Source organism: Salvelinus alpinus, chromosome 20 (genome assembly GCF_045679555.1).
Source record: "Salvelinus alpinus chromosome 20, SLU_Salpinus.1, whole genome shotgun sequence".
Taxonomy (NCBI): Eukaryota; Metazoa; Chordata; class Actinopteri; order Salmoniformes; family Salmonidae; genus Salvelinus; species Salvelinus alpinus.
Genome location: NC_092105.1, coordinates 28,850,708 through 28,877,545, shown reverse-complemented (window position 1 = coordinate 28,877,545; position 26,838 = coordinate 28,850,708). Strand labels below are relative to the sequence as shown.

The window sequence follows — 26,838 nt, the reverse complement described above, 5'->3', positions numbered from 1 at the left end:
GGGTGCCATTTGGGAATTTCCAAGCTGGTAACACCATTTTACATTTGATATTTTAGTTATTTAGCAGATGCTCTTATCCAGAGCAACTTACAGGAGCAATTAGGGTTAAGTGCGTTGCTTAAAACTTCTTCGGGATCCGTGTCCCATCCACGGGACAGTTGAGCTAACATAGGCTAATGCGATTAGCATGAGGTTGTAACTAACAAGAAAATTTCCCAGGACATTGACATATCTGATATTGACACAAAGCTTAAATTATTTTAAATCTAACTGCACTGTCAAATTTACAGAAGCTATTATAGTGAAATAATGCCATGCTATTGTTTGAGGAGAGTGCACAGTTTTGAACATGAACATAATAAACAAATTAACACATTTGGGCAGTTTTGACACAACATTTTGAACAGAAATGCAATGGTTCATTGGATCAGTCTAAAACTTTGCTCATACACTGCTGACATCTAGTGGCCAAAATCTAAATTGCAGCTGGGCTAGAATAATTCATTATGGTCTTTCTCTTGCATTTCAAAGATGATAATACAAAAGAACTGTTGTTTTTTTCTTTGTATTATCTTTTACCAGATCTATTGTGTTATATTCTCCTACATTCCTTTAACATTTCCACAAACTTCAAAGTGTTTCCTTTGAAATGGTACCAAGAATATGCATATCCTTGCTTCAGGGCCTGAGTTACAGGCAGTTAGATTTGGGTATGTCATTTTAGGCAAAAATTAAAAGGTTACAGCACATCGACAGATTTTTCACCTAGTCTGCACAGGGATTCAAACCAGCAACTTTTTGAGTACTGGCTCAACACTCTTAAGCGCTAGGCTACCTGCCTCCAACAATTGCACCAACTGACCAGGGAAGGGGTGGAAATTAGCATAGGGTGGTCGTCGTTTTAGAGCTAAGCTCAGTCACATATACTATAGAGAGTGATAATAATGGCGTCTTTTTGTTGGCACTAAGTCCGCCATGGTTCGTTGAACAAAGCCTATGAGAAAATGAATGGAACTTTTGTAGGGTTTTTGGATAAACGCCGAAAATAAGGTCTGTGGTAAACACAGGCTTAGTAGATCTTACTAGTTTTGTTCCAGGACTTTTTGTGAATTTTGAAGCATTTATTGTAATAAAAAAAACACGACGCACATACAGACTTCCTAATTCATAAAGGTCATGTTAACTGACTGATATTATATCACTGAACAAACCGTATAACATCTCAAAAGCCTGTGTTAATCTCAGACCTTATTTTCAGAGTTTATTCCAAAACCCTATTCTTTCCCCATTCATGCCTCCCTACCTACCACAGGAGGTTGGTGGCACCTTAATTGGGGAGGATGGGCTTGTGGTAATGACTGGAGCGGAATCAGTGGAATGGTATCAAATCCATTTATTTTAAATGTTTATTTAACTAGGCAAGTCAGTTAAGAACAATGACGGCCTACACCAGCCAATCCCTGACGATGCTGGGCCAATTGTGCACCGCCTAATGGGACTCCCAATCATGGCTGGTTGTGATACAGCCTGGATTTGAACCAGGGTGTCTGTAGTGACACCTCTAGCACTGAGATGCAGTGCCTTAGACCGCTGTGCCACTCGGGAACATGGTTTCAAGGTGTTTGATGCCATTCCATTTTCTACATTCCGGCCATTATTATGAGCCGTTCTCTCCTCAGCAGCCTCCTGTGCACCCTCCCTGCATCCCGCTCTGCCTGCCTGCCTCCCTCCCTCTCTGCCTGCCTCCCTCTCTGCCTGCCTCCCTCTCTCTCTCCCTCTCTGCCTGCCTGCCTCCCTCCCTCCCTCTCTGTCTGCCTCCCTCTCTCTCTCCCTCTCTGCCTGCCTCCCTCTGCCTGCCTCCCTCTCTGCCTGCCTCTCTGCCTGCATATCTCTGCCTGCATCCCTCTCTGCCTGCATCCCTCTCTGCCTGCCTGCCTGCCTCTCTGCCTGCCTGTCTCCCTCCCTCTCTGCATCCCTCTCTGCCTGCCTCCCTCTCTCCCTGCCTCTCTGCCTCCCCTTCTGCCTGCCTCCCTCTCTTCATCCCTGCCTCTCTGCCTGCCTCCCTCTCTGCATCCCTCTCTCCTTCCCTCTGTGCCTCCCTCCCTCTCAGTGTGTCTCAGTGTGATTCAGTGGGTGTTTCAGTGGGTGTCTCAGTGTGTGTCTCAGGGTGTGTGTTTCTGAGTGTGTGTGTGTTTCTCTGTATGTCTCGCTGTGTGTCTCAGTCTGTGTGTCTCAGTGTGTCTCAGCCTGTGTGAGTCACCCGGCTGCTGCATTGCAGGGTTATCCACTCACAGCTGGCTCACTGCAGGTGACAGGGAGCCCAGAGAAGGAACATAGGGGGGCATGGGGAGCTCAGATCCTCTATGTGGATACTACAGTTGGATGGTGGGCAGTGAGGGCAGAGTGAGGTAAGGCTGCCAGTAAGACAAGTGATTCATTCATTGATTTCACCATTTTCACACACATACAAGTAAACAAATTGTTGATGCAAATCGACGCATTGATCCCCATAGGAAATACAGGGAGCAGCTCCCTATAAAATGAATGGCTTTGACTGTTTTTTTACCTGTTGTCCTTTGTTTTCTTGTAGCAGTTAGAAGCAGCATCACAGACTAGAGAGTCAGGATCTACAGTTGGAAGTTTACATACACCTTAGCCAAATACATTTCAACTGAGTTTTTCACAATTCCTAACATTTAATCCTAGTAAAAATCCCCTGTCTTAGGTTATTTAGGATCACCACTTTATTTTAAGAAAGTGAAATGTCAGAATAACAGTAGAGAGAATGATTTATTTCAGCTTTTATTTCTTTCATCACTTTCCCAGTGGGTCAGAAGTTTAAATACACTCAATTAGTATTTGGTAGCATTGCCTTTAAATTGTTTAACTTGGGTCAAACGTTTGGGGTAACCTTCCACAAGCTTCCCACAATAAGTTGGGTGCATTTTGGCCCACTCCTCCTGACAGAGCTGGTGTAACTGAGTCAGGTTTGTAGGCCTCCTTGCTCGCACACGCTTTTTCAGTTCTGCCCACACATTTTCAATAGGGTTGAGGTCAGGGCTTTGTGATGGCCACTCCAATACCTTGACTTTGTTGTCCTTAAGCCATTTTGCCACAACTTTGGAAGTATGCTTGGGGTGTTTGTCCATTTGGAAGACCAATTTGCAACCAAGCTTTAACTTCCTGACTGATGTCTCGAGATGTTGCTTCAATATATCCACATAATTATCCTTCCTCGTGATGCCATCTATTTTGTGAAGCGCACCAGTCCCTCCTGCAGCAAAGCACCCCCACAACATGATGCTTCCACCCCCGTGCTTCACAGTTAGGATGGTGTTCTTCGGCTTGCAAGCGTCCCCCTTTTTCCTCCAAACATAACGATGGTCATTATGGCCAAACAGTTCTATTTTTGTTTCAGCAGACCATCTTAAACATCTTTCTCCCCATGTGCAGTTGCAAACCATAGTCTGTTTTTTTTATGGCGGTTTTGGAGCAGTGGCTTCTTCCTTGCTGAGTGGCCTTTCAGGTTATGTCGATATAGGACTCATCTTACTGTGGATATAGATACGTTTGTACCTGTTTCCTCCAGCATCTTCCCGAGGTCCTTTGCTGTTGTTCTTGGATTGATTTGCACTTCTGCACCAAAGTACATTCATCTCTAGGAGACAGAACACGTTTCCTTCCTGAGTGGGATGACGGCTGCGTGGTCCCATGGTGTTTATACTTGCGTACTATTGTTTGTACAGATGAATGTGGTACATTCAGGCGTTTGGAAATCGCTCCTAAGGATGAACCAGATTTGTGGAGGTATACAATTTTTGGGCTGATTTCTTTTGATTTTCCCATGATGTCAAGCAAAGAGGCACTGGATTTGAAGGTAGGCCTCGAAATACATCCACAGGTACCCTTCCAATTGACTCAAATTATGTCAATTAGCCTATCAGAAGCTTCTAAAGCCATGACATCATTTTCTGGAATTTTCCAAGCTGTTTAAAGGCACAGTCAACTTAGTGTATGTAAACTTCTGACCCACTGGAATTGTGATACAGTGAATTATAAGTGAAATAATCTGTCTGTAAACAATTGTGGAACAATTACTTGTGTCATGCACAAAGTAGATGTTCTAACCGACTTGCCAAAACTATGGTTTGTTAACAAGAAATTTGTGGAGTGGTTGAAAAACGAGGTTTTAATGACTCCAACCTAAGTGTATGTAAACTTCCGACTTCAACTGTATAAAATATTACTGGTCACTATGCACACACAAGTGCGAGTCTGCCGCACACACACATACACACACACAAACACACAAATGCGAGCGCACAAACGTTGACAAGCGTGAGCTCACATACACTCAAACATTTACACACCGACCCACCCACCCACACACACACGAACACACACACACAAACCTACACACATACTCACTTAAACATTTACACCCACATGCAGACACGCAGGCACTCACACGCGCACAAGCAAGCACAGAGGTTAGCAGCAGCAAATGCCAGCCTGTGCCTGAGCTGGAATAACAAAGAGAGAGTGAGTATATAACGTTTTTTGTTTTGTTTGGGTTTCATGGTCGTGCGTCATGTTCACTTCCTCTGGTGGAGCAGCTCTTCTCTTCGGCCCACTCATGGCTCCTAGCATTGGGAAGGCTACAGAAACAACAGACACTCACACATACACCCACCCACACATAGCCATTTTACACCATTTCACAGTCTGTCTCTGCCTCTCTCTGCCTCTCTCTGCCTCTCTCTGCCTCTCTCTGTCTGTCTCTCGCTGTCTTTCGCTGTCTCTCTCTCTCTGTCTCTCTCCCTGTCGCTAGCTCTATTTTTAGGGATTCACAATTATTCTCTTAATTCTTATTCTTATTTTTTCCTTGACAATCAAATAACTCAAGCATAGATTGGTCACTTTTTTTCTAATTTGGCACACAGAAACTAGAGGCCATGAGTAAATTGTTCAAAAAGAATGGCACCGATTGGCCTATTGGCTATTATAAGGTCTAAAAAACACCCTTTGCTATGTAGGCCTAGTTAAATAAAGGTTCAATTCAAATCTTGACTTAGTTTGAGAAAAGCTCAGGGATTGGTTAAGAGATGGCTGAGTTATTGATGAATCCGGAAATCTGATTTTACATGTTCTTTTAAATTCCTTTGTAAACCCACTCCACAGAGACCTATCAACTTAATGAAGCATGTTATGCTTGGCATTGATATCTTAAAAAATAAGGAACCAATTTACTTGTTTGACTATGAAACGCTAATGCTTAAAATAATCATACAAAATATTATTCTCATGGACTAAAAGTCAGATTCACTCCAAATGTGGTGTTTGGACTCAAATTTTGTGCGCAAATTTGTTTACATCACTGTTAGTGAGCATTTCTCCTTTGCCAAGATAATCCATCCATCTGACAGGTGTGGCATACCAAGAAGCTGATTAAACCGCATGATCATTGCACAGCTGCACCTCGTGCTGGGGTGGGTGGACAAAGAGACCAGAGGTGGCAGAATGGAGTCCTTGAGTTGGGGTGTAGTGTTTGAGCATAGCCTGAAGGTAGGGAGGGGCAGTTCCTCTTGCTGCTCTGTAGGCAAGCACCATGGTCTTGTAGTGGATGTGAGCTTCGACTGGAAGTCAGTAGAGTGTCCGGGTGACATGGGAGAACTTGGGAAGGTTGATAACCAGGCGGGCTGCAGCATTCTGGATAAGTTGCAGGGATTTGATGGCAACAGCGAGAAGCCCAACCAACAGCGTGTTGCAGTAGTCCAGACGGGAGATGACAAGTGCCTGGATTAGGACCTGTGCCGCTTCCTGTGTGAGGTAGGGTCGTACTCTACGGATGTTGTAGAGTATGAACCTGCAGGAGCGAGTCACTGCTTTGATGTTGGCAGAGAACGACAGGGTGTTGGCCAGGGTCACACCACGTTTTTTTTGCACTCTGGGAGGGCGACACTGTGGAGTTGGCAATCATGATGGAGAGGTTTTTGAGCAGGCAGGCCTTCCCCAGATGGAAGAGCAGCTCCGTCTTTTCGCAGTTGAGCTTGAAGTGGTGGGCCGACAAGCAAGCTGAGATGTCTGCTTGTCATCGGCAAGGACTAGGGAGTTTTTTTAGGATACAAATAAATGGAATAGAGCTAAGCACAGGCAAAATCCTATAGGAAAACCTGGTTCAGTCTGCTTCCAACAGTGGGTGATAAATTAACTTTTCAGCAGGACAATAACCTAAACACAAGACCAAATATACACTGACTTGAAAATCTATGGCAAGACGTGAAACTGGGTGTCTAGGAATGATCAACAACCAACTTGACAGAGCTTGCAAATATTGTACAATCCATATATGCAAAGCTCTTAGAGACTTACCCAGAAAGACTCAAATATGTTAAAATTTTTCTTCCACTTTGACATTAGTGTATTTTGTGTAGATCGTTGACATAAAATAAAGGCAATTAAATACATTTTATTCCCACCTTGAAACACAACAAATGTGGAACAAGTAAAGGGGTGTGAATGCTTTCTGTTTGCACTGTATGTAATGTTCATGCTCAAAATCATCTGCAATCATCTTCTCCTCATGAACCATATGTACCTATAGATGCATGTTAGCACATATGCTATTGTTTAAAAAATAAATAAAAAAACTTCTTTACATGAACCATAAATCAGATTGACTCCAGATTTGGTATATAGACTCAATGAATTAGCTTATAATGAATTTGAGAACGATTAGTTGCTGCATTCAAAGTCAGACACGCTACACCACTAGATGGGACCATATCACACCAGGGCTATGACAACAGAACCGATGGACATGGGGCCATGAAATGTGGTAGTTAAACCTTATGTACATGTCATTAGAAGATCTGTGAATATAAGTCACTGCAACCTTAGGTGGCTGCACCAGACCAGTTGGTGGCACTATAGATGACATTGGCACCAGTGTCACCATATGATACAAGAGCAATAAATATTTATCATGTGGACTTTGTCTCGTGCAAATTAATGTTCGATATAAATTATGCAGACAAACAATGTGAAATATCGTGATTACTATATCTGTATAATCACATATTGTTGCCCTATTATGTGGTCTGAATGTAGTGAAAAGTGGATATCTTATCCAGGAAAATTAGAAACCAGAAGTCCATGCCGATTGTGCAGTTAGCATATTACAGCTGTGAAAGTGTATTGTATTTTGGTATGCTAATGTATTTTGGAATGCTAATGTGGAGTCTACCAACTGAGATATAAATCATGTACACAAACAGATTTTCACAAAATGAATTCCCAGAATTCATTAATCAAATTGAACCCAGAATTAGTACATTAATTAACATTAAGTCATGACTTTATAAATGATTACCTGCTACATTCAAAGATAACCAACCTACAGCACTAGTCTAAACGTCACTTGCGTCATCCTTGTGGTATTGAGAAATCAACATGGTAATGCTTTCACTGATTGCACATAAAGGAAGATAGTTCCTACATGATAGAGTGCTTGCTTTGTTATCCAACTGATCTTGCATTCTTTCTGTCAAAATGTGAACCCCGTTCATTACTGTTTGCAGCTAAATTTTTTAATTGTGTTTTCACTATTTTTCTCTCTCTCCCTCAATTAGAGACAGTGGAAAAAGGCAAATCACGTCGATGGGACATCATTGATCAGCATTGTGAGGCTTAGTTTACCTGGTAAGGCGGTGTGGGACTCCCGGTGGTGAGTCAAGGTCTGTGCAGACACGTCCTCTATCGTCAGAAGTACAGTACGGGAAAGGACAGAGATGACCAAGGAAAGACACAATAACAAGGGACAACTTCCTATTCACACCTGGAAAGAAGAAAGGGTGGATAAGTTTAAGTAAGACTGGGACTAATATACTACAGTGCACGAACATACACATTTAGGCAAGTTATAGACAGTCAAGTGTGTACATACAAACAGAGAGAAAGAGGGAGAGAGAGAGTGAACAATGTTCTCATCCAAAAGATTTCCCCTTACTGAGCACAGTCCAAAAACCTTGTGTTTGTTTATTTCATATCTTGGCAAGAGATGTAATCAATTTCCCTCCCAGAAGTTAGAAAGAAACTTTCACATGTATTTGAACATGTATTAAAGCAGGTAGCCTAGTGGTTACAGCGCTAGACTTGTAACCGAAAGGTTGCAAGATCGAATCCCCGAGCTGACGATAAAAATCTGTCGTTCTGCCCCTGAACAAGGCGGTTAACCCAATGTGCCTAGGCCGCCATTGAAAATAAGAATTTGTTCTTAACTGACTTGCCTAGATAAATAAAGGTAAAAAAATAAAACCTTTTTTTAATGTATTAAAGTTACTTTCACTTCAGCCAGCCCAGTTCCCTGGTGGCATGTTGTGTTGTCTGGTATTGTAGTCAAATTAAATTAAATTTGTCACATGCTTCGTAAACAACAGGTGTAGACTAACAGTGAAATGCTGAATTACGGGCCCTTCCCAACAATGCAGAGAGAAAGAGAATAGAGAAATAACAGAAAAGTAATAACATGTAATAATAAATGCACAACGAATAATGATAACTTGGCAGGGTACCAGTACCAAATTGATATGCAGGGGTACGAGGTAGATACAGTATCTACATATAACTAGGAATAAAATGACTAGGCAATAGGATAGATAATAAACAGTAGCAGCAGTGTATGTGATTAGTAAAAAAAAAAGTTTGCGCGAAAAGGGTCAATGCAGATAGTCCGGGTAGTTATTTGGTTACTATTTAACTAACTATTTAGCAGTCTTATGGCTTGGCGGTAGAAGCTGTTCAGGGTCCTGTTGGTTCCAGACTTGGTACCGCTTGCCGTACGGTAGCAGAGAAAACAGTTCATGACTTGAGTGGCTAAGGCCTTCTTCTGAAGGTCCTGGATGCCAGGGAGCTCGGCCCCAGTGATGTACTGGGCCGTGCACACTCCCCCCTGTTGCGTCTTGCGGTCGGATGCCAGGCAGTTGCCATACCAAGCGGTGATGAAGCCAGTCAGGATGCTCTCAACGGTGCTGCTGTAGAACTATTTGAGGATCAGCGGGCCCATGCCAAATCTTTTCAGTCTGCTGAGGGGGAAAAGGCATTGTCGTGCACTCTTCACAACTGTTTTGGTGTGTTTGGACCATGATAAATCTTTAGTGATGTGGATGCCGAGGAACTTGAAGCTCTCGATCTGCTCCACTACAGCCGCGTCGATGGGGGTGTGCTCGGCCCTCCGATTCCTTTAGTCCACGATCAGCTCCATTGTCTTGCTGACGTTAAGGGAGAGGTTCTTGTCCTGGCAACTCACTGCCAGGTCTCTGACCTCTTCCCTATAGGCTGTCTCATCGTCGTCAGTGATCAGGCCTACCACCGTCGTGTCATCAGCAAAATTAATGATGGTGTTCAAGTTGTGAGTGAACAGGGAGTACAGGAGGGGACTAATCACACACCCTTGAGGGGACCCGGTGTTGAGGATCAGCGTGGCGAATATGTTGTTGCCTACCCTCACCACCTGGGGGTATCCTGTCAGGAAGTCGAGGAACCAGTTGCAGAGGAAGGTGTTCAGTCCCAGAATCCTTTGCTTAGTGATGAGCTTGGAGGGTACTATAGTGTTGAACGCTGAGCTGTAGTCAATGAACAGCATTCTCACATTGGTTTTCCTCTTGTCCGGGTGGGAGAGGGCAGTGTGGAGTGCAATAGAGACTGCGTCATCTGTGTCTTGTTAACCCCCCCCAGTGATCTACCCATACAACTGAAGCTTTTATCCTAAGCAACTTACATAATTTCCCCCATTGACAGTGATGGTCCATGAGGGAATCAAATGCATACTGCTTGATAGCACAAGGCTCTAACTCAGTGAGCCATTGGAACCAGAGTGAAGTTAGACAAGTTGCACTGAGTTCATCAATACTAATCCCATCCTATCTGAGAGGCAGCCATCCTATTCTACTCCAGACAGATCTATCTAATCCTAGAGAGCATGGGAGACTGGCCCATCCTCAATCCCATTTCCATCCTCTCCCACTTCACATAGTACACTTCACAAGACGGCTCACTTTCCCTTGAAAACCCCCCCACAATTAAATAGAACAAGAGCCCCGGAAAGAGAATCCTTACGTTGACAGTCTCTGTGTTTCTGATTCCAACTTGGCTCATCTCTCTTGCAGTAGGAATACGACAGATGGTTGTTAGCATGTACCCAGCATCACCCTGTGAACTGTTGTCTCATCCTCGTTCTCTACTGCAGTGATCTTAAATACGCTACTCTGAGGACAGACTCACAGTCATGCTGTTTGCCTGGTCTTCACGCGCCAGGCGACGTGTGTTTACCTCACACACTCTTCCTCGCTTGCAACCTGAGAGATCATACACCCTGTGTGTTTCAGGCTTTCATGTGAGCAGCTGCCAATACATGCTGCAGTACTGTAGGTAGAGTAGTTAATACAGTGGGGACAACTATTGTATTTGTTTTTACAGGAAATCTCATGAATTTACACTCTCTCTCTCTCTCTCTCTTTCTCTCTCTCCCCCCTCTCTCTCCCTTCATCTCTTTCTTTCTCTCTCTCCTCTCTGTCCAATCTCTCTTTCCCTCTCCTCTCTCTCTCTATCCCTCTCTTTCTCCCAAAGAAGAAAAGAGGAATTGATCTTTCACTGCCTTTGAATTGCAAAAGAAAGCTGGTTTGCACTTCCAGACTCCTTGGAGGATGACTCCAGATATGATGTTGCCTTAGATGACTCCACAACCAGATTAAACGTTTGGTTTGGATGCTTGTTTACTTGACATAGCTCATTCTAAATGAACACACTAGGTATATTAGTGACAGACATGAATTGCAACACCATGCAAACCCTAGTGTTACATTAGGTGTACAGACATCACATTGCAAACCTTTCTAGTGACCGTAGCTACTGGAGTAACTCTTCTGCTTCCAAACAATGATGATTACATACTGTATGTTCCCACAAATCACTCCAGATGAGGTTATATTGGAGAACCGCAGTCCAATTCACTAGATTCTACATATGGTTATGTTTTTATATGGAAGAGCAAAGGAGTTTGACAAATACCAGCAGCATGTCTTTGGGTAGCCTATATTATACATCGAGAAAGAAAAAACACAGCAGATCTATATTACTGAGAGGTAAACCAGGATAATTAATGATAATGTTTGATTAGCACACATTATTAATCAGACTCAACAGGCAGCCTCCCCTAGAGTAGTCTAGTGCACACCCACCCACCCACCCACCCACCCACGCACACCCACACACACACACACACACACACACACACACACACACACACACACACACACACACACACACACACACACACACACACACACACACACACACACACACACACACACACACACACACACGCATGCACGCACACACGCACGCACGCACGCACGCACACGCACACGCACACGCACACGCACACCATGGGATCATACACTGGGTTCACCCTGTGTAAATCGAGATGTATGTGATGACCCGGTGTGACTTCCTCTCCCTCTAGTAGGTCATCTTCACCCCCAGGGGCTCTTTACTTCACGCTGCATCAATATAATATCATTATCAACCCACCAGGCCTCCATGGGACATTATCACCCCCATCACTATGCCTCCAGCAGAGAGACCACACAGGGTAGGCCTACAGACAGTGAGTAGGTGGAGAAAACACAGTCTACCGTTCGTTCACCGTTTGTTCATTTGCTGATGGAGCAGAGTATTTTAGGGACCACCCCGCCGGTGGGTAACTGACTGCTGACATTTTCACCCGTTTCTACATGTGAATCGTTTTGCACAAGGTTTGCTAATTATGGCCGGCACTCTGTTTAGAGGTGCTAAGTACTCTCGGCCGGCAAACACTACCAGTGTGTCCGAGCTTTTAGATGTGTATTAGGCCTAGTACTAGTACTTCCTTCCCATGACTGTAATTTACTTTCTGCAAGGTGCCAGACCATCAAGCTATGGGTACAGACCAGTAACCCATTTTCCTGCTTATCAGTATGGTGAGGGAGAGGGAGAGAAGGGGGAAGGGAGAGAGAGAGGGGGGAGGGGGTATATAGAGAAAGAGGGAAAAGGGGAGAGGGAGAATGACAGAGAGAGGGAGAGGGAGAAATAGGGGGATACCAAAGGGGGCCTTGTCTAGGACATTACATCATTGCCCCACCTGCTGCAGTGGCTGTTTCGACACAGTAACCAGTTAGCTACCTCTGCTCACACACACACACACACACACACACACACACACACACACACACACACACACACACACACACACACACACACACACACACACACACACACACACACACACACACACACACACACACACACACACACACACACTTGTTCTGAGCTGGGGGGTGTGGGCCACTCTCTCTCTTTAGGTCCAATCCACTCCCCATTGATTGGTTCTGCGTGTGCCTGCCTCAGAGGGAGGCTGGGTGACTGAGAGGAAAGAGGCTAAACGAATAGGAAAAGGTTCATCAGAAATGTCACTGCTTATTTCACTCATGGGAGGGATGGATGGAGGGAGAGAGGGAGGGATAAAGACAGGGACAGAGACAGAGAGACAGAGACAGAGATAGATAGAGACAGAGAGAAAGAGAGCGAGAGAGAGAGAGAGAGAGAGAGAGAGAGAGAGAGAGAGAGAGAGAGAGAGAGAGAGAGAGAGAGAGAGAGAGAGAGAGAGAGAGAGAGAAATGCTTAATCGATACTCAGTGCTCAGGCATTTTGTGTGCGACGGGGATGAAGGACATATTAGCAGAAGTGAAATCTGCCTGAATGTCAACAACCACCAGGAACAGTTCAACTTGAAGTGAGCTGTTACAAAATATAAACGAGAAGACTAAGGCTGCATTTGAAATGGCACCCTAATCCCTACATAGTGCACCCCTTTCGACCGTGACCTAAATAAGTAGTGCACTACATAGGACATAGGTTGCCAAAGGGGGAAAAAAACACATACCTGCAGCGAACCATAAGACAAAGAAATGATCCACCTGCTCCGTCTGATCTGAACCTAGAGGGAGTCGTGTGTGTTCTGTCCTACCCCATACACCAACGAGAGAGAATCCTGGCTGCACCTGGGTTGTGTGTGTTCTGTCCTACCCCATACACCAACGAGAGAGAATCCTGGCTGCACCTGGGTTGTGTGTGTTCTGTCCTACCCATACACCAACGAAAGAGAATCCTGGCTGCACCTGGGTTGTGTGCGTCTAGACAGTCTAGACAGTCATTTTGGCACAGACCGTGTGTGTCTCCCCCCCAACACACACACACTCAAAAGGCCCTCTCAATGCCAAAACATAAAACGTAGAAACAGTATGCTGCTGTGATATACCATACCTCCTTTGGCTACAACTACATGGTCCTCAATAATTATGCCAAACACAAACATTGAAACAGAAGGCAGTAAATGAGAGGGTGTGAGAAAGAACGAGGGAGAGAGAGATTGATGAGAGGGCTTGAGAAAGAACATCAGCAGATAGAGAGAGATTGATGAGAAAGGAGAGCAGCAATATGCCAGTGCTTCCTGTAGCTGTCTCAGCTAGCTCGGTAGCTCCCCTACAGAGAGAGATAGAGGGTTAGGGTATGCCAGAGAAACAGGCACAGTGACGCAGCATCTTTACAGCTTCATACATAAGATATATACACAGAAATATATTACACAGAGGGAGAGAGAGAGCGAGACATACATTGTGAGTGAGAGAGAGAGACTTACCTGGTGAGAGAGGAAGGAGGAGAGGTTAACCATTTTCCTTCCAGCACACAGAGGAGAAAAAAACACTTCCAGAGACCTAGAGAAAGAGCGAGAGAGAGAGAGAAAGAGAGAGAGGGGTGTCATAATTACAGAAGGATAATACTACCCTTGTCTCTTTGTTTCCTCACAACTGCAGACGATGCGGTGGCATAAACCAGCCTGGTAACTGGTTAGCAACATCCCACACTGAGAGCAGCCATGCTTTCATCTAAAACACTGTCAAATACACATTGCCCAAATCTCATGCACAGACACACACACGCCAAAGACACTGCCCACAGCAGGATAACGACAGCACACAGAGGAGACTGACTAGTAAGGAGGTTGTCCTGGTTCTTGTGTGTGAAGGGGTGAATGATGGCTTTCAGAGCCACTAATCATCCCTGTACCCACGGTGAACACAGAGACATCCCCAGTCAGGCCGCAGCAAGGTTCATATAACCAGACCCTAACCAGGCCCCAGGACACAAGGACATCCATCCCCTTAGCTAGGGACAACCCACGTGCACCGGCCACAGACACCCAATTAGCCTCTTCAGATGGGTATGCTCCCTCTAAGTAGGGGATGCTCTGCTCCATGTGTGTCCATGTGAGGGTGTATCATGTGAATGAGAGGGGCTACCGGAGGCTATAGTCAAGTAAAGGTCAGAATATAATGTATGTAAAAGGATATGAATGTTGCAAACTGCTCTCCCTCTAGATTTGCCTGACGACTCAAACTGAATTATTTCGCTGCTCTATGTTCGCTTCGTACTGCCAACGTTGCAGTAATTTGTGGTAACGTCAAAATGAGAGGTGTTGTACAAAAGTCATCAGCGATTGGATCGTCTCTAACCAATCAGAGTATCAAAGCCAATGACACATTTTCCAAACACTGCTTTACCCCATGTGTGTTCTGGTTCTGTCCCAACATCATGTTATCTGACTGTTCTGGGGACCAATCAGAGGTACTCAGATCCAGACTCATTGCAGAGAAGAAACTAACATATGTGGGCGTGGCGTGGCGTTTGGGTAGCCTAGGTGGCTAAAGGGTCAAAACGGTATCCAAAGATAACGGAGAGTATATGTCAATTAGTCAGATAACGTAGAGTATATGTCAATTAGTCAGATAACGGAGAGTATATGTCAATTAGTCAGATAACGGAGAGTATATGTCAATTAGTCAGATAACGGAGAGTATATGTCAATTAGTCAGATAACAGAGAGTATATGTCAATTAGTCAGATAGCGGAGAGTATATGTCAATTAGTCAGATAACGTAGAGTATATGTCAATTAGTCAGATAACGGAGAGTATATGTCAATTAGTCAGATAACGGAGAGTATATGTCAATTAGTCAGATAACGTAGAGTATATGTCAATTAGTCAGATAACGGAGAGTATATGTCAATTAGTCAGATAACGGAGAGTATATGTCAATTAGTCAGATAACGGAGAGTATATGTCAATTAGTCAGATAACGTAGAGTATATGTCAATTAGTCAGATAACGTAGAGTATATGTCAATTAGTCAGATAACGTAGAGTATATGTCAATTAGTCAGATAACGTAGAGTATATGTCAATTAGTCAGATAACGGAGAGTATATGTCAATTAGTCAGATAACGGAGAGTATATGTCAATTAGTCAGATAACGGAGAGTATATGTTAATTAGTCAGATAACGTAGAGTGTATGTCAATTAGTCAGATAACGGAGAGTATATGTCAATTAGTCAGATAACGGAGAGTATATGTCAATTAGTCAGATAACGGAGAGTATATGTCAATTAGTCAGATAACGGAGAGTATATGTCAATTAGTCAGATAACGGAGAGTATATGTCAATTAGTCAGATAACGGAGAGTATATGTCAATTAGTCAGATAACGGAGAGTATATGTCAATTAGTCAGATAACAGAGAGTATATGTAAATTAGTCAGATAGCGGAGAGTATATGTCAATTAGTCAGATAACGTAGAGTATATGTCAATTAGTCAGATAACGGAGAGTATATGTCAATTAGTCAGATAACGGAGAGTATATGTCAATTAGTCAGATAACGTAGAGTATATGTCAATTAGTCAGATAACGGAGAGTATATGTCAATTAGTCAGATAACGTAGAGTATATGTCAATTAGTCAGATAACGTAGAGTATATGTCAATTAGTCAGATAACGGAGAGTATATGTCAATTAGTCAGATAACGGAGAGTATATGTCAATTAGTCAGATAACGGAGAGTATATGTTAATTAGTCAGATAACGTAGAGTATATGTCAATTAGTCAGATAACGGAGAGTATATGTCAATTAGTCAGATAACGGAGAGTATATGTCAATTAGTCAGATAACGGAGAGTATATGTTAATTAGTCAGATAACGTAGAGTGTATGTCAATTAGTCAGATAACGGAGAGTATATGTCAATTAGTCAGATAACGGAGAGTATATGTCAATTAGTCAGATAACGGAGAGTATATGTCAATTAGTCAGATAACGGAGAGTATATGTCAATTAGTCAGATAACGGAGAGTATATGTCAATTAGTCAGATAACGGAGAGTATATGTCAATTAGTCAGATAACGGAGAGTATATGTCAATTAGTCAGATAACGGAGAGTATATGTCAATTAGTCAGATAACAGAGAGTATATGTAAATTAGTCAGATAGCGGAGAGTATATGTCAATTAGTCAGATAACGTAGAGTATATGTCAATTAGTCAGATAACGGAGAGTATATGTCAATTAGTCAGATAACGGAGAGTATATGTCAATTAGTCAGATAACGTAGAGTATATGTCAATTAGTCAGATAACGGAGAGTATATGTCAATTAGTCAGATAACGTAGAGTATATGTCAATTAGTCAGATAACGTAGAGTATATGTCAATTAGTCAGATAACGGAGAGTATATGTCAATTAGTCAGATAACGGAGAGTATATGTCAATTAGACAGATAACGGAGAGTATATGTTAATTAGTCAGATAACGTAGAGTATATGTCAATTAGTCAGATAACGGAGAGTATATGTCAATTAGTCAGATAACGGAGAGTATATGTCAATTAGTCAGATAACGGAGAGTATATGCCAATTAGTCAGATAACGGAGAGTATATGTTAATTAGTCAGATAACGTAGAGTATATGTCAATTAGTCAGTGAGGTGTCCAGTCCAGTCTGTCCGTCCGTCTGTCCAACACTATTAGCAGATTAAGACCAGAGTTGTCAATGAAAGCAGACTGACCAGTAACTTAATGAACTGCAAGCTGATTGGCTGTGACTCAGTCCAGTTAGGCAGTCCAGGGGCCACGTAGAGCATGGAGCTCATGAACTGACTGACTGGAGACGTGTCCCAAATTGCACCCTATTCCTTATATAGTGCACTACTTTTAAACAGGGCTCATATGGCTCACATGGCTCTGGTCAAAAGTAGCGCCCAGCCTGAAGCCTCATTTGCAGCAAATCAAAGCCTTATTGGTTGAGCAGGATGAGATGTGATGAGATTTGATCAGTCATCGAGTCGAGAGAATCCAGTGAGTCAGATCTGATCCCTTTGATGAAATGGGTTTAAACATGATGAAACTACTGAGATCCAATTGATTATACGACAGGACTCTGAGATTGACTGGGCTAATGAAGGAACACACACACACACACAGGACTGGGCTAATGAAGGAACACACACACACACACACAGGACTGGGCTAATGAAGGAACACACACACAGGACTGGGCTAATGAAGGAACACACACACAGGACTGGGCTAATGAAGGAACACACACACAGGACTGGGCTAATGAAGGAGCACACACACAGGACTGGGCTAATGAAGGAGCACACACACAGGACTGGGCTAATGAAGGAACACACACACAGGACTGGGCTAATGAAGGAGCACACACACAGGACTGGGCTAATGAAGGAACACACACACAGGACTGGGCTAATGAAGGAACACACACACAGGACTGGGCTAATGAAGGAACACACACACAGGACTGGGCTAATGAAGGAACACACACACAGGACTGGGCTAATGAAGGAACACACACACAGGACTGGGCTAATGAAGGAACACACACACAGGACTGGGCTAATGAAGGAACACACACACAGGACTGGGCTAATGAAGGAACACACACACAGGACTGGGCTAATGAAGGAGCACACACACAGGAGTGGGCTAATGAAGGAGCACACACACAGGACTGGGCTAATGAAGGAACACACACACAGGACTGGGCTAATGAAGGAGCACACACACAGGACTGGGCTAATGAAGGAACAAACACACAGGACTGGGCTAATGAAGGAACACACACACAGGACTGGGCTAATGAAGGAACACACACACAGGACTGGGCTAATGAAGGAGCTCTGTTCTCAAATCCTGGAATGCTCCCTTGATCCAGCTTTACCTCTCTTTTTTTCTCTCTCTCTCTCCCTCTTAATCCCTCTGTCGATCTCCCCCTCTCTCTCTCTCTCCCTCACTCACTGTCACTTGCTCTCACTCGCTCTACCCTCTCTCTCTCGCTCTCTCTCTCTCTCAACCCCTCTGTCGTTCTCCCTTTTATGTTGCTGTTTTAAAGCTGCAATCTACAGTAAGCATTCTTCCATGTATTATGTGTGTTTATATGATACCAGGGGTCCAAGCTCGACGGTCCGTTTTGACCACGTTCTGGGTCGGATCCGGTCCGCCAGTTGAGTATGAGGGTATAGAACATCATGCCAATGTAGTCCAACCTTTTGGCTTTTATCAGAACAGGAGGTTGAAACTGTTCAAAGTCTATCCATGATAGAGTCATAACCCTTTTAATAATAACTGGAGTCATATCCTCTCTGGGTCAGGATGTGTGAGGTTTACAGTGTTTATAGTAGGTACACAGACAGACTATATACAAAAGTATGTGGATTTCCCTTCAAATTAGTGGATTCAGCTATTTCAGCCACACCCGTTGCAGACAGGTGTACAAAATCGAGCACACAGCCATGCAATCTCCATAGACAATGATTGGGAGCAGAATGGTGTTACTGAAGAGCTCAGTGTCTTTCAATGTGGCACCAACATAGGAAGCCACCTTTCCAACAAGTCAGTTCATCAGATTTCTGCCCTGCTAGAGCTGCCCCGGTCAACTGTAAGTACTGTTATTGTGAAGTGGAAATGTCTAGGAGCAACAACGCTCAAAAGCTCACAGAATGGGACCGCCAAGTGCTGAAGCACGTAACACTTAAAAATCGTCTGTCCTCGGTTGCAACATTCATTACCGAGTTCCAAACTGCCTCTGGAAGCAACGTCAGCACAATAACTTAATGAAAAGGGTTTCCATGGCCGAGCAGCAGCATACAAGCCTAAGACCACCATGTGTAATGCCAAGCATCGACTCTGGAGCAGTGGAAATTCGTTCTCTGGAGTGATGAATCACGCTTCACCATCTGGCAGTCCAACGAACCTGGGTTTGGCGGATGCCAGAAGAGCACTACCTGCCCGAATGCATAGTGACAACTGTAAAGTTTGGTGGAGGAGGAATAATGGTCTGGGGCTGTTTTTCATAGTTCTGGCTAGGCCCCTTAGTTGCAGTGAAGGGAAATCTTAACGCTACAGCATACAATGACATTGTGGAGGATTCTGTGCTTCCAACTTTGCGGCAACAGTTTGAGGAAGGCCCTTTCCTGTTTCGGCATGACAACGCCACCATGCACAAAGCAAGGTACATACAGAAATGGTTTGTCGAGATTGGTGTTGAAGAACTTGACTGGCCTGCACAGAGCCCTGACCTCAACCCCATCGAACACCTTTGGGAGGAATTGGAACCCCGACTGCGAGCCAGGCCTAATCACCCAACATCAGTGCCCGACATCACTAATGCTCTTGTGGCTGAATGGAAGCCAGTCCCCGCAGCAGTGTTCCAACATCTAGTGGAAAGCCTTCCCAGAAGGGTGGAGGTTTTTATAGCAGCAAAGGAGGGACCAACTCCATATTAATGCCCATGATTTTGGAATGAAATGTTCGACGAGCAGGTGTCCATATACTTTTGGTCATGTAGTGTACATACACACCCCTCCTAGATCAAACATAAAGCTGCTGCCAAAGCCACAGGCATCATCAGAGCAGATAGACTTGAGACATGGGAAGAGACAACCTGTCACAGCCGGCCCCGCCATCACAGAAGATGAATTGCACCCTATTCCCTATATAGCTGAAGTCAAAAGTAGTGCACTATACAAGGAATAAGGTGCCATCTGGGACGTAGTCTATCAGTATTCGTGGACAAACACTAGACTTAAGGTCTCCTGCAGACCTCCACACACATCCACTGTGGTCAGACAGATCCAAGAACAAAGCTATTCACTATGGTTAGAGTGTCAAGCCTCTTATGGCACCGCCCCATACACACAGTCTGGTCGGGGAGCTGAAAAGGACAGGCAGCAGAGAGAGAGAAGAGCACGGGCCAATAGATGAATAGCAGGCAGTGGAAAGAGGTGAAAGCAGCAGGACCTATAGAGAGCTCCAGTAGTCTCATACCTACACCAAATGGCACCCTATTACTTTTTAAAGAGGCCTATAGGGTTTAGAGTGCCATTTGGAACACAGCCCGGGTGTAAATTCTCTCAGCTTGACTTCCTCTATGGGATATAAACATCACTTTGACAAATTACATTGAAGTGTGATACACAGCAGAGCTGAAGGGCTTACACACACACAGACAGAAGATGATGCTTTTGGCTAGGGTGTCAAAAGACACCCTAGCATTATTATTTCCTCTCTCTCCCTCCCTCCCTCCCCTAGAGGACAGGAAATACCTTCTATGGGAACTATATTTTCCAGGGGCTAATTTTGAACTGGGACCTAAATAAAGAGAGGAGGAAGGACGTGCTGAAGAGAAGCGCAGCACCTTGGAGAGAGGGAAGAGACAGAGAGGGAGGAGGGAGGAGTGGGGCAGGGTAGGAAAGGAGAGGGAAGAGACAGAGAGGGAGGAGGGAGGAGTGGGGCAGGGTAGGAAAGGAGAGGGAAGAGACATAGAGGGAGGAGGGAGGAGTGGGGCAGGGCAGGGTAGGATAGGAGAGAGAAGAGACAGAGAGGGAGGAGGGAGGCGTGGGGCAGGGCAGGGTAGGATAAGATAGGGAAGAGACAGAGGGAGGAGGGAGGAGTGGGGCAGGGTAGGGTAGGATAAGAGATGGAAGAGACAGAAGGAGGAGGGAGGAGTGGGCAGGGTAGGATAAGAGAGGGAAGAGACAGAGAGGGACGAGGGAGGAGTGGGGCAGGGTAGGATCAGAGAGGGAAGAGACAGAGAGGGAGGAGGGAGGAGTGGGCAGGGTAGGATAAGAGAGGGAAGAGACAGAGAGGGAGGAGGGAGGAGTGGGGCAGGGCAGGGTAGGATCAGAGAGGGAAGAGACAGAGGGAGGAGGGAGGAGTGGGCAGGGTAGGATAAGAGAGGGAAGAGACAGAGAGGGAGGAGGGAGGAGTGGGGCAGGGTAGGATCAGAGAGGGAAGAGACAGAGAGGGAGGAGATAGGAGTGGGGCAGGGTAGGATAAGAGAGGGAAGAGACAGAGAGGGAGGAGGGAGGAGTGGGGCAGGGTAGATTCAGAGAGGGAAGAGACAGAGAGGGAGGAGGGAGGAGTGGGGCAGGGTATAATAAGAGAGGGAAGAGACAGAGAGGGACGAGGGAGGAGTGGGGCAGGGTAAGAAAGGAGAGGGAAGAGACAGAGAGGGAGGAGTGGGGCAGGGTAGGATCAGAGAGGGAAGAGACAGAGAGGGAGGAGGGAGGAGTGGGGCAGGGTAGGAAAGGAGAGGGAAGAGACAGAGAGGGAGGAGGGAGGAGTGGGGCAGGGCAGGGTAGGATAAGAGAGGGAAGAGACAGAGAGGGAGGAGTGGGGCAGGGTAGGATAAGAGAGGGAAGAGACAGAGAGGGAGGAGGGAGGAGTGGGGCAGGGCAGGATAAGAGAGGGAAGAGATAGAGAGGGAGGAGGGAGGAGTGGGTCAGGGTAAGGATAGGATAAGAGAGGGAAGAGACAGAGAGGGAGGAGGGAGGAGTGGGGCAGGGTAGGATAAGAGAGGGAAGAGACAGAGAGGGAGGAGGGAGGAGTGGGGCAGGGTAGAATAAGAGAGGGAAGAGACAGAGAGGGAGGAGGGAGGAGTGGGGCAGGGTAGGATAAGAGGGGGAAGAGACAGAGAGGGAGGAGGGAGGAGTGGGGCAGGGTAGGATAAGAGAGGGAAGAGACAGAGAGGGACGAGGGAGGAGTGGGGCAGGGTAGGAAAGGAGAGGGAAGAGACAGAGAGGGAGGAGGGAGGGAGGAGTGGGGCAGGGTAGGATAAGAGAGGGAAGAGACAGAGAGGGAGGAGGGAGGAGTGGGGCAGGGTAGGAAAGGAGAGGGAAGAGACAGAGATAGGAGGGAGGAGTGGGACAGGGTAGGATAAGAGAGGGAAGAGACAGAGAGGGACGAGGGAGGAGTGGGGCAGGGTAGGAAAGGAGAGGGAAGAGACAGAGAGGGAGGAGGGAGGAGTGGGACAGGGTAGGATAAGAGAGGGAAGAGACAGAGAGGGACGAGGGAGGAGTGGGGCAGGGTAGGATAAGAGAGGGAAGAGACAGAGAGGGACGAGGGAGGAGTGGGGCAGGGTAGGAAAGGAGAGGGAAGAGACAGAGAGGGAGGAGGGAGGAGTGGGGCAGGGTAGGATAAGAGAGGGGAGAGACATAGAGGGACGAGGGAGGAGTGGGGCAGGGTAGGATAAGAGAGGGAAGAGACAGAGAGGGAGGAGGGAGGAGTGGGGCAGGGTAGGAAAGGAGAGGGAAGAGACAGAGAGGGACGAGGGAGGAGTGGGGCAGGGCAGGGTAGGAAAAGAGAGGGAAGAGACAGAGAGGGAGGAGTGGGGCAGGGTAGGATAAGAGAGGGAAGAGACAGGGAGGGAGGAGGGAGGAGTGGGGCAGGGTAGGATAAGAGAGGGAAGAGACAGGGAGGGAGGAGGGAGGAGGGAGGAGTGGGGCAGGGTAGAGGGAAGAGAGAGAGGGAGGAGGGAGGAGTGGGGCAGGGTAGGATAAGAGAGGGAGGAGGCTGATCATTAGGCTATGGACAGGTTGATCATTTTAGTGAAGCAATGGGTGGTTACGATGTTTTAATTTGATTGCTTTATCTAAATCTGTGACACCAATTATTGATAAGGGTAAACTCATGCAGATTTTTTTTCTCTGTCTTTTAGGGTTGCCTATAGTACAGGTGGTTGTCTAGATTCACTATAGCAGGCCTATAATATATAGCCTAATACTGTAGGCTATACGAATGATGCATTCATTAATTAATTAACTTCTAACTTAGACATCTCTCGGTCTAATTTACACATCTCTCTGTCTAACTTACACATCTCTCTGTCAAACTTACACATCTCTCTGTCCAACTTATACATCTCTCTGTCTTTACATTTTTATTTTACCTTTTTTTAACTAGGCAAGTAAGTTAAGAACAAATTCTTATTTTCAATGACAGCCTAGGAACAGTGGGTTAACGGCCTATTCAGGGGCAGAACGACAGATTTGTACCTTGCCAGCTCGGGGATTTGAACTAGCAACCTTTCAGTTACTAGTCCAGCGCTCTAACCACTAGGCTACCCTGCCGCCCCTCTCTGTCTAACTTACACATCTCTCTGACTAACTTACACATCTCTCTGTCTAACTTACACATCTCTCTGTCTAACTTACACATCTCTCTGACTAACTTACACATCTCTCTGTCTAACTTACACATCTCTCTGTCTAACTTACACATCTCTCTGACTAACTTACACAGCTCTCTGTCTAACTTACACATCTCTCTGACTAACTTACACATCTCTCTGTCTAACTTACACATCTCTCTGACTAACTTACACATCTCTCTGTCTAACTTACACATCTCTCTGTCTAACTTACACATCTTTCTGTCTAACTTACACATCTCTCTGACTAACTTACACAGCTCTCTGTCAAACTTACACATCTCTCTGACTAACTTACACATCTCTCTGACTAACTTACACATCTTTCTGACTAACTTACACATCTGTCTGTATTCTTCCCTGTTCCCTTTTTGTGCAGTTCACTCATCTCCGCTGGCAACTACACTGGCCTACGTATCTATCTCCCCTCTCTCTAGCTCTTGAACGAGTAGCCTATATACAGTGCATTCGGACCCCTTGACTTTTTCCACATGTTGTTATGTTACAGCGTTATTCTAAAATTGATTAAATCGTTTTTTCCCCCTCATCAATCTACACACAATACCCAATAATGACAAAGCAAAAACAGGTTTTAGAAATATCTGAAATATCTGAAATATCACATTTCCATACCTAAGTACTCAGACTCTTTACTCAGTACTTTGTTGAAGCAACTTTGGCAGCAATTCCAGCTTCAAGTCTTCTTGGGTATGACGCTACAAGCTTGGCACAACTGAATTTGGGGAGTTTCTCCCATTCTTCTTTGCAGATCCTCTCAAGCTGTGAGATTGGATGGGGAATGTCGCTGCACAGCTATTTTCAGGTCTCTCCAGAGATTTTCAGGTCTCTCCAGAGAAGTCTGGGCTCTGGCTGGGCCACTCAAGGACATTCAGACACTTGTCCCAAAGCCACTCCTGTGTTGTCTTGGCTGTGTACTTAGGGTCATTTGTCCTGTTATTTTCGCATGGGAAAAGACAAACAAATCAAACCTGTTCTGAATAAATAATTGACGGATTGTGGCAAGATGATATTTCGCAATTGGTGTGAACGGTGTCATAAACAAGACGTGCTCATATTCATTTTTTTCTTCCCATTTATTCGGACGAAAGTAACGGACTTGGTGAGAAAGGGTCTCTACTGAAATCGGCCTTTTACAAGATTAAATCATGACAGAAGTGTTTGATTCTTATTAAAGAGATGGAATCAAGACAGGCTACTTTAGGATACTTTCTGAATGGACATACAGTATATGCCTATAGAGAGAATCAGCGAACTCACACGCGCACATCCCCGTAAAAGAAGCAGTCAATCAAAGCCACCAGCGTGTCAGACACAAGAGTAAATATTTCTCCTTTTCTTAAAATATATTAAATAACCTAGGCCTACATTAAGCTTTCCAAAAGTAGGCTATTACATAATGAATTGACAAAGAAAGTATGAAGGGGAGAGAGACTGCTATGCGATAGTATGAAGATGAAACTGACAATCATTAAAATAGAAACAAATACATGCAACATTTCCATAGCCTATTTATCAACATTGATTAGTTTATAAGTACTACCTGGCCTGATGACTCCTGACTGTGCCCAGTCCACCTGGTCGTGCTGCTGCTTTAGTTTCAACTGTTCTGCCTGCGAATATGGAACCCTGACCTGTTCACCGGACGTGCTACCTTGTCCCGGACCTGCTGTTTGACTCGCTCTCTCGCTCTCTCTACCGACCTCTGAATGACCCTGCTATTAATCTATGAATGTTTGAACATCTTGAAGAACAATCTGGCCTTAATGGCCATCCTGTACCAAATTATACCACGCCAGGTTGGATAGAATTTGAGCACTGCCTTGGGGTGCTGTGCTACCTACCCCACTGCTTATAAGTTAAGTATAACTATAAGAAATCTAAGATGTGTAAAAAATATATCCAGCTAGGCATTTGGTTTATGGCTAGATGTCAAGCTTCTTGGTTACAACAAAGACATTCAATCTCCTCCTGGATCAAGATCCCTGTTGCCTAAATAGTATTGTGCGTCAAATAGTATTATGAAAAACATGCGGTATGGTGGAAATTACAAGATTATGTTATAATGCTGTTATTGCATCAAATGGTTGTTTTATGCAACATAATAAGGGGTTGTTAGAACGCTCAGCTGTGTGTATTCTACTGAGGATGGACCTCTAGAAGATTTCATGAGTTAATGTTTCTGTGCTGGGGTACCAGGGGGAGATGTCTCCAATATGGAGTTGGAGGGCCAGACACTGGTCTCTACACAATGAGAACTGTTTTTACAGCAGATACTGTTTGCTGTGAATTATAAGTATCTTTCATACAAATATTAACCTTGTGACCCATTCCATACATCTGTTGTTTGTCATGTAGACTGAAGGAGGATGGACTTTGCTATAAAATGCTGTGGCTCAAACCAGCTCATTGAGTTCTCAGTGATCACCTCCAGAGGTATTTATCGACCAGCTCCATTACTGCACTAATTAAATAATAAAGTTTGATTGTTTTGAAGAAATCTAAAAGTCTCTCCTTTTTATTTAAGAAATTCCACCACAGCGGTAATACCGTATACCCTGGTATGGCACAGAAACTGTATGACGAATGAAAATATGGATGCCGCCCAACCCTACTCAGAGCCAGAACAACCTTGTCGACTGCTTTTGAATAAAGTCAGACACATTCAACGTTTTTTAAAAGAAGACCATTTATCTGTTTAAAAGAATACCATTTATCTGTTTAAAAGAAGACCATTTATCTGTTTAAAAGAAGACCATTTATCTATTTAAAAGAAGACCATTTATCTATTTCCCTCCCTCCATCCCACTCCCCTCCCTCTCTCTATTCCTCCCTCCCGCTCTCCTTTGCCCCTGAGTTAGCTAATCTCACCTTCGCCGCTTATAGCTCAGCGGAAGATGTTAGCGTGTGATGTTAATATGTGTTCCATGACAGTCATGATGTGAAGCATAAACCCACATTGTCCCGTCAGCCAGTATGATGGTACAGGGAAGACTGGAGCTGCCGAGGGAAAGGAGAATTCAGGAAAACAATACTAAACAGGTGTTTGATCAAAGACAGTGTTTTGTTGCTCAATGTGACTGACTGATGTAGTGTACCTTCCAGAGCCATACAGTATATTCATCTACCTTTAGAAATTCCACAATGGTTCAGACTGAACTTCATCCCTCATCCTGTATACAAAACAATTTGAACTGTACAATAACAGGATCATTACATAGTCAGAAACATGACATAACAAATGTTTTATTATAAACCATTCAACAACCTGCTCAGCTAAGATATATGATATATGGGTTACATACAGTACCAGTCAAAAGTTTGGACACACCTACTCATTCAAGGGTTTTTCTTAATTTTGACTATTTTATACATTGAAG

At 44.6% G+C, this 26,838-nt stretch overlaps 1 protein-coding gene across 7 annotated transcripts in view; it reads right to left on the bottom strand.

Annotated features, from left to right (window-relative positions):
• Positions 1-26,838, bottom strand: part of map2 (microtubule-associated protein 2) — a 125,950-nt gene that overhangs the window by 70,815 nt on the left and 28,297 nt on the right. For all 7 annotated transcript variants that reach the window (XM_071355222.1, XM_071355224.1, XM_071355226.1 and 4 more), the window contains exons 2-3: positions 13,736-13,811; positions 7,699-7,837 (exon numbers count right to left, since the gene is read on the bottom strand). The gene's annotated coding sequence lies outside the window, so the exon portion shown is untranslated. The remainder of the gene's footprint in view (positions 1-7,698; positions 7,838-13,735; positions 13,812-26,838) is intronic.